The sequence below is a fragment of the Sceloporus undulatus genome, chromosome 4 (assembly GCF_019175285.1).
Source record: "Sceloporus undulatus isolate JIND9_A2432 ecotype Alabama chromosome 4, SceUnd_v1.1, whole genome shotgun sequence".
NCBI lineage: Eukaryota > Metazoa > Chordata > Lepidosauria > Squamata > Phrynosomatidae > Sceloporus > Sceloporus undulatus.
The window spans coordinates 23,486,385-23,500,056 of record NC_056525.1 but is presented as its reverse complement, the minus strand read 5'-3'; the positions used below and the strand labels follow the sequence as shown (position 1 = coordinate 23,500,056).

General features: G+C 41.0%; 1 protein-coding gene across 5 annotated transcripts in view; it reads right to left on the bottom strand.

Annotated features, from left to right (window-relative positions):
- ZNF217 (zinc finger protein 217) overlaps positions 1-4,564 on the bottom strand; it is a 39,455-nt gene extending 34,891 nt beyond the window's left edge. For 2 of the 5 annotated variants that reach the window (XM_042465258.1, XM_042465263.1), the window contains exon 1: positions 4,438-4,564. The gene's annotated coding sequence lies outside the window, so the exon portion shown is untranslated. Of the gene's footprint in view, positions 1-3,038; positions 3,156-4,212; positions 4,236-4,437 lie in introns of those variants that run through there. The other 3 variants (XM_042465261.1, XM_042465260.1, XM_042465262.1) reach the window with 3 other exon arrangements.
- Positions 4,565-13,672: the final 9,108 nt, after the last annotated feature.

The window sequence follows — 13,672 nt, the reverse complement described above, 5'->3', positions numbered from 1 at the left end:
GAGCTGGGTGTCAATTAAAAAACAAACAAAGTGTTCATTTTGTATAAATATCTTCTATGTCAAAGGCACAGCAAATGTAATTATGTGAAAGAGAGGGTGAGGGGACCAATTGTATTGGACTCCTGATGTTCTAATCAAGAGAATGAGAATAAAGGAGGGCTTGTAAGCCTTGTAATGGCAGCCCTGCTGTGGCAGAAATTTTGCTGATTTTCTACACTTAAATAGGAGAGTGAACTAGAAAGGATGACATGAGATAAATAAGTAAATGACAGTCCAATAGCTCTAGTTATTTAATCATCCTAAACCTCTGTGGAAGCAAGTAATCTCAAAGGTCAAGCTTCTTTTTCAAATTTACCTAAAGATAAGAAAGCTTAATCATTTTAACTATAGGTAATGGGCAGAAGAAGCCATTCCCTCCCATATGTGTTAGCAAAGTTCTCTCCTCCCATTAATTTGCTTTGTGCCATGTATAACATTTCTGCATACTTGCACAAAAGTAGTTTCTCTTTCCTTTTGATATTTTTTTAAATGGGACTGTATTACTACATGTTGGACCTGTAAAGCTTAATTACAATGTCCCCATTTTAAAAATGCATTATTCCCTCTCTCTCACTCACTCTCTCTGCCTTCAAGTCATCTACCTATGGCGACCCCATGAATTTCACAGGGTTTTCTTGGGCAAGGAATACTCAGAGGTGGTTTGCCAATTCCCTTTCCAGTTCCTTATTGTCTTCTAGACAGTCACAGAAAAAACTGTACCTACCTTATATCCTGTACATACTAACACACAGTGAGACTTACTTCCAAGTAATGTGATTAGGGTAAGGGGCCTGCTTTTTTCCTTTGATCTTCTACATGTGAAACAAATAAATCTTGAACCAATGCAACTCTATAGATGGGTGCAAAGTATAACTGGAATCCTAAGCAACACAGAGAATTTGATAATGCAGCCCAAGATTTTTTTAAAAAGCTAGCCTAAAAGGGTAGTGAAGAGTACCTTTTCCCCCAGCCACCATTCCCCCCACCCCCATGCCTTTCCATTCGCCACCAAAACAAAGGAGATATTCCAAGCCATCCATAGCTCTCCATCTGGAATCTAATGCAATCCCTAATGAAGAAGTCAGTAGCCATCCTCTTAAAATGCCCATAAATATTAGCCTCTTTTCCACTGCATTTTTATTCCAAATCACAAGTTTATAAGTAACAGTGTTTAATTAAAACAAATCCAGGAAATGGCTCCCCATTCATTCTAAAATGGGTTGCCATATGAAGCAAACTACATTTAACAAACAACAAAAGACACACTGCCACTGTTAGAACATAACATATCTTTAGGTCATGGGAAAGTTATTGATTTGTTTTTGTACAGAAGACACTCAGATTAAAATATGTGTTCTGTTCACAAACACTGGGAAAAGTCAGCTATGGTCTTTATTTCTTTTATGACAATATAGAGGAATTTGAAGAGGGAAAGAGTTCCTCAGTCAGTTAAAGTAAATTACTTCTTTAAAAGGAATACTGATTGTAGTTCACTTTGCTTCACATGATTTCCAGAGATACACATACCAAAAATAGAGGCTTGTTTCTCCAGCAAGAATCGTTAGCTGCCATTAAAGCCACACCTTAAAAAGTTCTTACCACACAGCAACCAAGCAAGTACAAACTAGTGGTGATGGTTTTTTTTTTCTCCAGCCAAAAAAGCAGCAGAGATAAAACTTAGGGTGATTTCAGTATTTGAACATCAGATCTTTAAAAAGAAATGTATAGGCTATCATGTTTTTGAAATGCTCTTAATATCTGGGGTGGGGTTTCTTATGTTTTTCCTTCCCCCCCTTCTTTTACACAAGTGTAGTCTAACAACCTTTCACAAGAATATAAATATTTAACGTTTAAACCTGACAACACAGCACTAAAAGATAAAATGCCTTCCTGCTAAGAGCAATAGTGCCTCAGAACTGGAAGGCAGCTGTTGTTCCCCTGCCTTCTCTATTGTTGCACCTAATCTCATGTCAAGTCATTCAACCAGCTCCAAAGCGATGAAGATATAATTGAATCAACCTTATTCAAAAAAAAAAAAAATCAGATCTACTGCTCTTAAATACCAATATGAGCACATTAAAAATTCCATACACACACACAAAAAAAAAACCCAACACTATTCTCCCTTTCAATGAAAAAATCTGGAAATTACAGGCAGGCAGGCAGGCAGGCATTACCACAGCTCAGTTCAAATCAACAACTGGAGTTTTGCAAAAGTAGCATAACATGTTAAGTCAGATCAACAGCCTACTATAAAATCCTCTCAATTGCATCCATTTGTTATGCATGGTCCCAACTTGAAATAAAGCCTCCAAGAGTCCCCATCATTTGAAGAAAGCTCAGGGAATTCTCCTCCCTCGTTTCACACCCCTCCCCCTCAGTGAGGTTTTATAACATTTCAGAGTTCTCCAGTGAATGATATAGTTCTTCATATTAAGAACAAGGAACTGATGACCCATCCCAAGCTCCCATTCCTATTGCAGATCTTAAATACTGAGTCATCAATTCACATAAAACCAGTAAGTAAGGGAGGGGGGAAGAAGGAATCAAACTCCACCCATTCTCCCTCCCCCACTTCCAAAGAAAGCAGTTTAACCTAGTTGAGTCAAGTCTTTCCTCTACTCCAAGAAAACATCTCATCAAAGCCCAGTGATCTCATATATATATATATATATATATATACACACACACACACACACACACACACACGAGGGGTTTCACACCTCAAATCCACAGAAGACCCCCTGAAGTGCAATAAAACATGGCAGGAAACATTTGGAAAGCCATTGTTATAAGGACAGTGCTCAGATACCTTTGCAGACACACACACAAAAACCTGTCTCTACACACCAATACAGTGAAGACCAAGTCAATGGCTGGCATTCAATTGTACTTAGGCATTTCATTTCTCTGCCTCCCTGCTCCTATATCAGGCAAGCTTTCAAGGCCTGATACCATTATGAAGAATGGCATGAGCTTCCCAACCCAGCCCTTCTCACATTTTTTTAAAGTATGTTATTTCCTTCTGTTCCTTCACATACAGAAACTTCCCTTTTCACATTCTTCTGTAAAAGATTTCACTTCAGCTGCTGTCTGAAGTTCCTACTTCTGCTTTCTACTCTCTGCTTAAAAGAGTCTTTCTTCTCCTCCTCCTCCCCTCCCTTTCCCACCTACTACTACTAGGAAGAGAAGTGGTATTTTAAAGCTCTCAAGGTCATTTTGGAAAGGACAATTTAGGGGAGAGAGAGGAAAAAAGACACACAACACAACAGAGAATGGTTATTTTCTGGCACCCATGAAGCCCAGCTTAGACATTTGCTGCCCACGACTTCAAAAACTCTTATTACACTTCAATCCAGGGACTCACAAGGGGATTCACACACACAAACACACAACATGGGGAAGGAGGGGAAACAGAGAGAGAAAGGGGGGGGGGGGGTTCCTGGGATTGCATGTTGAGACTCTCCTTTGGGCGAGACAGTCTTCCTCCAACTCCAATAAACAAAAACTTGAAAAACAACCCTATTAGACCAGAATTAATATACAGTATCTCCATATATATCTATATATAGGTGAGACATCTGGACACGGAAGTGAAATCACACTCCTACTCTTTATGAATATGGATTTTCCTCTTCTGGCTAAGTCTATTGTTGTTTCCCAGAGCCAAGTAGGTAGCTTGGGTTTTTTATTTATTTACTTGCTTTAAAAAAAATAGAGTTTCTCCTCCCAGTTTTTTTTTAAATAAAGTCTTTATATATAAATAGAGCCTCTTTTTAAAAAACAACAACATTACAATGGTCCCACAATTCAATTCCACTTATAAGCAGCATTCTAAACGAAACTGACAAAACGGATCAATAAAGTTTTCATTACCATCTCTGACCCCCCCTCCTCCTTAAAACCCCCCAAAAACAACAACCTTGAGCCAAAAACATTTACACAACCTTGCTTCCAGGAAAATGCATGACTCACATATAAAAAATAATAAAATGGTCCTCCTTTTTTCCCTTCCTTTCCCTCCCTCTTAATACAGACAATAATAATATTGGAAAACAAATACCTATAGATAGATATATAGCTAGATAATGGTAGTTTAGCAAACATCTTCAGGAATGGGGGGAGAGAGAAAGAAGCTGGAAGGAGGAGAGGCCAAGCAGAAATCACACTCACAGCAAAGAAGTTTTAGGAGGAAGCAAAGAAGCTATAATCTTCGTCTTCCTCATCTGCCTCCTTCCCTCTTTTGCAAAAAGGGGGAGAGGCTGGCCTTTGGTGGAAAGGAAAAAAATGGGGGGAGGCAGAGAAATATAGCCTTAAGAGGCTTTCCAAATAAAAAAACAAAGGAGAGGGTGTAAATATAACAATAATAATAACAATAAAAGAAATGGGTTTCTTTACCTGCTACTGGTGATTCTTCTCTGCCTAGCGGTGGTGCTTGGTGGTGAAGGAGGAGGAGGAGGAGGAGGAGGAGGAGAGATAAAACTGACACACAACTTGAGTTGCAGCGTTTGAATGAGAAAAGAGAGAAGGAGGAGGAGGGATTCTTGGGGGAGGAGGAGGAGGAAGCAGGGATATTGGGAGCTTTTGAGGCTGGTTGCATGAGCTGCTGAGAAAACACACGCGCACACACAAACACACCTGATTCTTTTGCCTTGTCTCCTCCTGATACTAAATAAGGCGGGGAGATAAAAGGGGGAGGTAGGAAAAGCAAGATTTTGAAGGAACACATTTTCCATTCCCAGTGAAAGATCCAGAGCAGAGGGAGAAAAAGAGGGTGGGATGCTTTCCCTGAGAATATGCCCAGGGGCAATCCATTGGAAAAAGATGGGGACAAACAATAGAGCAAGGGGTGGGGTGCCATTTTGGGTGTGGGGAGACTAATCCATTCAACCGAGTTGGTTTGTTTGGGTTTGCCTTTTAAATGTTTGTATACCCTCTTTTTCCCCAGGAGGAACACAAAATGGATACACAAAACACACTGCTGAACTCAGCCCACCAGGGTGACCAGGAGTCCTCCTTTTCCAGGACATGCCCAGCATTTCAACCTTCTGCCCAAGAGGGATTTCCCAAAATGTCTTCCCATTTTGAACATGACTAAGAAGCATGGGTTTTGAGTTTATATTAGTGTTTTTGGGTTTTATTTGGTCACGTCCTACATTTTGCAGCAACTGATCCTCCTTTGTGGATATGACATCTGGTGACCCTGCCTTGATCTTAAGGGTCTCTTTGCTTCTACTGTATACAATATAATATACAATATAATATGGGTCGAATGTAGAGAATGTAGAGGTGTGTTTTTCTGTCCATATATATGTTAAAAGGCGTTTAAAATGGCAACTCAGCCATCCCTTCCTCCACCCCATTGTCTATTTTAAACTGTAAAGACCTCATGAGCACGGACCTATGGTATTTTGCAAATGTTACAATATAGTTTGTACAAATAAATAAATAAATAAATAAGCATTTATATCCCGTCTCTCCCTATGGATTGAGATGGGCTACATTATATTCCAATAACTCCATGTATGTTGTGTATAGTAGGACCAAAGAGACCCTTAAGATCAAGGCAAGGTAACCAGATGATATAACCACAAAGGAGGACCAGGCACTGCAAAATGTAGGACATTACAAAATAAAAACTAAAAACACTCATATAAATGCACATTCATGCTTTTTAGTCCAGCCTATATACAATATGCAATGGAAATTATATACAATATACAAAATGTATATGGGCTGGAGTTAGGCGCAAAGAGACCCTTGAGATCAATGGGTGAGTTGAGTTTAGAGGTGTGTTTCTCTGTCCATATATATACTGTATATATATATACAAGTTAAAAGGGATTTAAAATGACAATTGTAAAGACCTCATGGGCACAGACCTATGGTATTTTGTGAATGTTACAATATACAGTTTGTATGATGTGTATAGTAGGATCACAGAGACCCTTAAGATCAAGGTGAGGTGATCTGATATCATAACCACAAAGGAGGACCAGGCACTGCATAATGTAGGATATTACAAAAGAAAAGTTAAAAACACTGATATACAGTGGGCACTTGGCATTCAGTGGTTGGTTGCAGGCCCCCCCCCCCCCCCCATGGATAATAAAATCAGTGGATGCTCAAGTCCCATTAAATACAATGGTGTCCTTTATATAAAATGGCAAAATCAAGGTATGCTTTCTTGGAATTTATATATTTTAAAAATATTTTCAAACCATGGATGCGTGAATCCTTGGGGGGGGGGGAATCTGTGGATAAGAAGCGTCAACTGTAAATGCAAATTTATGCTTCTTAGTCCAGCCTATATAGAATATACAATGCAAATTATATACAATATACAAATTGTATATAGGCTGGAGTTAGGCAGAGACCCTTGAGATCAATGGGTGGGTTTAGTGTAGAGGTCTGTTTCTCTGTCCATATATGTATTTTAAAAGGTTTCAAATGGCAACTGTGTTGCCTAATAGGCTTCCCTTCCTGGCTCCACACCATTGTCTTTATAAACTGTGAAGACCACAAGGGCATGGACCTATAATATTTAGCAAAGCACTGTGTAAATGAGGATTCAAGCATGTCTACTCAGGAGTAAATCCTACTGAATTGACCTGAGGACTGCAAGTAGAGTGGGATATTTTCCCATTCACTCCTGTTCAGGGCATCCTTGAGGAACAACAACAAAACAATGTTGTTTATTCAAAAGGCCTCAGGCTGTTTTACCTGGGAGTGAGCACACTGTTAAAATCTATAGACCTTACACTGTACTTCCATGATTGCCCTGATTACCTCTTTTATTTTACAGTGACAACAATACAACCTGAGAAGCCATAAAAACTCTTTAAATGCATGCTAATTTTACAGGAACCGGGTTTTCTAAATCAAAATGTCCTCAGGTTTGCTCCACCATGTACAGTTTCTTTCGCAATCTCCTTTGGCATTTCCAAGTTGTAATAAATGACTGAATGAATTGGTCCTGCAAAGAATTATCCTGCAAAGAGTAAGAAACTGTAAAAAAACTTTTCTAATAGCCTTTCGAAACACTTTATTTGATATGGAACACAAATACACACACACAAACCATTGAAAAGAACTAAAAGAAATTGTGCTGGAGCACCAGTGCCCACTCTTAAAATCAAAGTGGAGTAACAACTGAATTGGTGATATATTAATAAAATTGGGTGAATTTGAATTTGTGAAAGGAATGTGTTGATAAAATCGGTGAAAAGAGTGTGTGGATATAATTGGTGAAAGGTGTGGATAAAAAATGTGAAAGATATGTGTGAATAAAATTTGTGAAGGGCATGTGTGGATAAATTTTGTGAAAGGAGTATGTGGAGTGTGACATTTTTATGGTGTTTTTCGAACCCACCACCTGAAAATACTTTTTAGGAAACAACCTAAATATTGTGTGGGGTGGTGGGGGCCTTTCTTTTCTTTTTTCCATCCTGTTGTAAATGCTTCACCTGTAAATGCAAGCCTGTGTAAACCTTCAGGGACCTATTCTGAAAAAGAGAGGGTTTGGTCAGGGAAACAACAGTCTCCCCGAGGTCCATCTCTCTCCAAAAGGAGGCCTAGAAATGGAGGGGGGCTCATTGTCCCTCAATAACAAGGAGAGGCATAGAGACTTTCCCATAATATTCCCCCTTCACGGTTGCAGAGACTGTTCTACAGTATCCCTTCTGGTGGAAGATTTGCCATCAGGGAGGGAGGAGGAGAGGCTTTGGCCTAGTTTACTTCACAACAAGGCATGGGCCTGGCCTCTTTGGCCCCCGCAGAGGCCTTAGCCCCAGGTCAGAGGCTGAAAGGAAAAGGAGCGGCCTGGTCTGAGGAGATTTACACAAATACAAACATGGGCATGTTGAGGCCTTGCCCAGGGCCATGGGGGTAAAATGGCGGGTGAGGGAGAGCCCAAAGTGGCCTAGTTGAAAAGTGCTTGGTAGGGGTGTTTTTTTTTTTTGGCGGTGGGATTCTGGAACTCTATTATGGAAGAAGCCTTTCAAGAAAATTATGGCGAGGACAGCCAGCCTGGTGTAGTGGTTTGAACATTGGACTATGACTCTGGAGAGCAGTGTTCGAATGCTGGCTAGGCCGTGGGAACCCACTGGGTGACCTTGGGCAAGTCACACTCTCTCAGCCTCAGAGGGTGGCAATGGCAGCCTCTGAAGAAACTTGCCAAGAAAACCTCAGGATAGGGTTGCTATAAGGTGGGAACACTTGAAGGCACACAACAACAAGCATCCTAATGTTTGGAGAAGCCTAAAATCCAAGTTGTCTCCCTCATCAGAAATGCTTGGGAGGTGTTTGGAGTTTTGTCTCTACTACATAATGAGATATATAAAAAAATACAGGTTTACCAAAATCCCCCCCCCCCCAATGATGTGTGTGTGTGTGTGTGTGTGTGTGATTGTTGTGTGCCTCCAAGTCATTTTTTATTTTTGGTTGTTGTTATTATTATTAGTATTATTGATTTATGGTGACTCTAAGGTAGTGGTTCCTAACCTGTGGGTCGGGACCCCTTTGGGGGTCGAATGACTCTTTCATGGGGGTCGCCTAAGACCATTGGAAAATACCTATTTAATTACAGTTATGAAGTAGCAACAAAAATAATTTCATGGGTTTGGGTCACCACAACATGAGGAACTGTATTAAAGGATTGCGGCATTAGGAAGGTTGGGAACCACTGCTCTAAGGCAACTCTATTATGGGGTTATCTTGACAGTTTTCATCAGAGGGTGTGTCTCTGAGGCCGAGAGGGTGTGACTTGCCCAAAATCACCCAGTTCTCCAGCATCCTAATCCAGTGCTCAAACCACTATACTATACTGGCTACACACACACATATATATATGCATACAGTTGTCCATATTCGCTAGGGTTAGGGGAACAAGACCCCCGTGAATATGGAAAAACCACAAATAACAAAAACACTGTTTTTACCTGAGAGGACACCTCTCTAGGAATCTCTAGGTCCTCCAGAGCAACTCTGTGGTCAATTTCCAACATACACTGACCATAGAATGGCACTGATGTAGCTACAAATGGTCTTTCAGTGCAACTTTTAGTTAAGGTTGACCACAGAGTTGCACTGGAGGACCTAGACAGTCCTAGAGAGAACATATTAATGAAATCTGTGAATAATCAAATCCGCAAATATCAAAGCCGCAAATATGGAGGGATGACTGTATATGTATATACATATATACACATAGAAACACAAGGTCACATATAATGAAATAGGAACCAGCGTTGTGTAGTGGTTTGAATGCTGTACCCACTGGGCGACCTTGGGCAAGTCACACTCTCTCAGCTTCAGGGGATGGCAATGGCAAACCTCCTCTGAAAAAACAAGCCAAGGAAACTCCACAATAGGGTTGCCTTAGGGTCACCATAAGTTGGAAATGACTTGAAGGCACACAGCAACAAACATAATGAGATATCTTGGAGATGGGATCAGAATCTAAACACAGAATTCATTTCATTTATACACATAGCCTGAATTTAGTTTTATACAAGATTTTAAATAATTTTGTGCATGAAACAAAGTTTGTGTACAGTGAACGATCCGAATGTAAAGGTGTCACTGACTCAGCCACCCATTAAAAAAAAGCTTTTGTTTTCTGGAATATTTTTGGAATTCCAGATAAGGGAGAGACAACCTGTAAATGATAATCTCCTCTCCCCCTTCCTCTGCTGATGTAAACTTAAGAAGTGAAAATGGGTGTTCAGGCACATGGAAAATACAGTAATTAGGAAAAGGGAAGTAATTGCGTTCCTTGGGGGTTTAGAGGGTTTAAGTTTGGGAGGAAAGCAGAATTGATTTTGTATTTTATAGTTCTGCTTTCCTACTCATTGGCTTAATCTAACTTTTTCTCGATTGGCACAGCTGAGACATAAATAGAACTGTCCCCTTATAGACTTAAACATTTGTGGGATAGGTTAGATCTGTGAATTTGGGATTGGCTTGTCTTAGGGCAATAGTTGAGCTGAGGAAAGTTTACTGCTTGAGTAGATGACTCTGGTTCACTGATACGTAGCACATTTCACAGTTATAAGACTTGGAGTGTTTGTAAAGTTTTGCATCCTCCAAGAGGCCATACCAAAACATTATAATGTAGATCAGCATCTTTACAAGTGTCTGTGTTTGAAATGTTTAGTGTCTTGCAGTAAGCCATAAAATAACCATACATAGAGGTCAACACCAGGTTTTTTTTCATGTTGCAGGTCAGATCATGAAGGCTTACTAAGTATGAAGAGTGAGGTGTCATGTGAACCCAGGACCTTTCCATTGATGGCTGCTACATCTATCTATTTTATTTATATGCTCCATTTCACCTAAATTGGTCCCAAGGTGGCTCGCAAGAGGTATTTTAAAAAGGAAAACAATTGAAAACAAAATTAAAAACACCATATTAATACAACAGTTTTAAAATATAAAATCATTAAAAACATACTAAGTTTAAAAAAATACAAAAGCTAACAACTCAGTAAGAAGCCTCCATGGTGCAGTTACATATTAAAAGTCTGCATGAATAGAAAGGTTTTTCTTCCAAAACACACTGCTGAAATAATCCAATTTGAGACCGCTTTAACTGCCCTAGCTCAATGATAGGGAATTCTGGGAACTGTAGTTTTGTGAGACGTTGAGCCTTCTCTGTGAGAGAGTTCTGGTGATTTTACACTAACCTACAGTTCCCATGATTCCTTAGCACTAAGCCAGGACAGCTAAAGTGGTCTCAAACAGGATTATTTCTGCAGTATATTTTGGATCTGTGTTACAGTACCTAAGAAAGCAATATGTGACTAGGGTTGCCATATCAGGAAGGACCTCCAAACCGGGACAAATGTAGGACAAATGTAGGCAACATTTCAAATGTAGGACACGGTGTTTTTTAAAAAATGGAGGACATGCGAAAAAATTGAGGTTTTTTTCAAAAAAAATCTTAAAAATGCATGTTTTCTAGGCATGATCAAAATGGAGGACATTTTGGCATATTCCTAGACAGATGGCAGAAATGGACTTGTCCTCGGGTTCAACTGTACTTCTCAGAAGTGTGTACTTGGTCAAGGGACTGTGGTTTTTCTTCACTGCGCATGGAGTTGGTAAAATCACAGCAAGTTACATTGGCTGTACCTCAGAGGCTTGTTGATATCATATCACCACCATCATCATCATCACCACCACTATAATTGGCCAAGAAAGGCAGACTGTTTAGCATTCAAATCGCCATAAATACACGAAAATGCACTTGCATATATTTATAATAAAAAATAATAAAAAACAAGGCAGGGGTGTAATATTTAATAAAAAAATTAATGTAATAAAATAAAAAAACAAGCAATAATAAAAATTAATGAATAAAATAAAACAAGCAATAATAAAAATTAATGAAATAAAATAAAACAAGCAATAATAAAAAATTAATGAAATAAATAAAGACAAGCATAATAAAAAATAAATAAATAAACAACATAATAAAAATTATGAAAAAAATAAAAACAAGCAATAATAAAAATAATGAAATAAAAAACAAGCAATAATAAAAATTAATAAATAAAATAAAACAAGCAATAATAAAATTAATAAATAAAACAAGCAATAATAAAAATTAATGAAATAAAAACAAGCATTATAAAAATAAAAAATAAAACAAGATAAATAAAAATTAAATGAATAAAATAAAAAAACAATAATAAAAATTAATAAAATAAAATAAAAACAAACAATAATAAAAATAATGAATAAAATAAAAACAAGCAATAATAAAAATAAAAAAAAATAAAAACAAGCAATAATAAAAATTAATAAAAAAAAAAAATAAAAAGCAATAAAAAAATTAAGTAAAATAAAATAAAAGACCAGCTAGGCGCACACCCGCCCCAGGGACTGTTTTGGCCGCCCGCCCGCGGCGGCTCTCCGGAGGGGAGGAGGAGTGGGTGGGAGCGGCTCGGTAAAAAGCCGGCCCGCCGGCCCCTCGGAAGGAGAGCACCCGCCAGACCAGTTGGGCGCGCACCCGCCCCAGGGACTGTTTTGCCGCCCGCCGCGCGGCTCTCCGGAGGGAGGAGGATTTGGCGGGAGCGGCTCCTGTAAAAGCCGGCCCGCCGGCCCCCGGAAGAAGGACGCAGAGCCAGACAAGCTGGGCGCGCACCCGCCCCAGGGACTGTTTTTGCCGCCCGCCGCGGGGCTCTCCGGAGGGGAGGATGAGTTGGTCGGGAGCGCTCCTGTAAAAGCCGCCCGCCGCCCCCCGGAAGGAGGACGCCACACCAGACCAGCTGGGTCCACCCCTCAGGGACTGTTTTGCCGCCCGCCCGCGCAGCTCTCCGGGGGAGGAGGAGTTGGTGGAGCGCTCCTTAAAACCAGCCCCTGAAGGAGGACGCCAGCGCAGACTACTGGGTGTGCATTAGCCCGAGAGGTCGCGGAGAATTGGCGCGTTTGCTGCTGGACGGCTCTTGAGTCGCCTATGACTGATATTTTAGACTCCAGCCTTGACAGCCAAGAATTGCAGAGAGAGATGAGTGTAGTATCTCTTCTCTGCACTTACTGCTGCACGGTGAGGGGAGGGGAAGGGGAGGGACATGGGGAGTGCTTGGGTTGGGGAGGTAGAGGTTAACTTTTAGGCACGAGGCGGGCTCCTATTGAGGTAGTGTGGGGCAGGGGAGGTTATAGCGTGTAGAAGAGTGGACTAGCGTTACAGGAGGAAGGCGAGATCGTGCGTAATATCTATCCCGCCTTCCTGTCCCGCTTAATAACCAAAGAGACATGAGGGTCGCTCCAACGTACCACAAACCCTGTCTCTGCTCGGTGGCAATGCCAGGCTTATCAAGAACAATCCCATATTATATATGATCTACTTCAGGATATAAATTGCGACCTGGCTTGCATTACTGAGACTTGGCTTGGGCCTGAGGGAGAAGCGTGTATGGGCTCAGGCCCTACCTGGCGGGTACTCAGGTGAAGGACCAGACCAGTGAGGTGGGCGGGGGGGGGGGTGTCGCCTTGGTGTACAAGAAAACTCTGTCTCTACCAGGAACCATGTTCGCCAAACTTCCTATATCCAGTGTATAACTTGACTCTGAAGGCCAGAGACCAGTCTAGGGATTTTGTTGGTGATCGGCACCCCGTGCGCTAACAGACTCCCTTAACGAGCTGACACAGTTGGTCCGGAGCGTGATGCTGGAGTCCCCCAGGCTTCTGGTCCTGGGAGACTTCAAACTCCCCTTCGCGCGCAACTATGTTCCCATCCGTGCGGCTTGGGAATTCATGGACACCATGACATCCATGGGCCTGTCACAGCTGGTCTCGGGGCCTCGCATTCTGCGGGTAAACACTTGATATGGTCTTTTGTACGGACATGGGAAATCGTGGACGGAAATAATTAATATTCCCCCCTGTCATGGACGGATCATTTCCTGGTGGAGGCAAAATCAAGGGGTCTACCCAGACCCCCGGGGGTGGCGGACCTATAGGATGGTCCCACGAAGCTGATGGAACCCAAAAGGTTCCAAGAACCCTAGAGGGGTATACGGTTGGAACGACGCGACTCTGTTGATGCCCTGGTAACATCTGGGGATACCAATCTCTCCAGGCTATATACAGTATCGCTCCCAAGTGCCCTCTCAGACCTGCCTCCAAA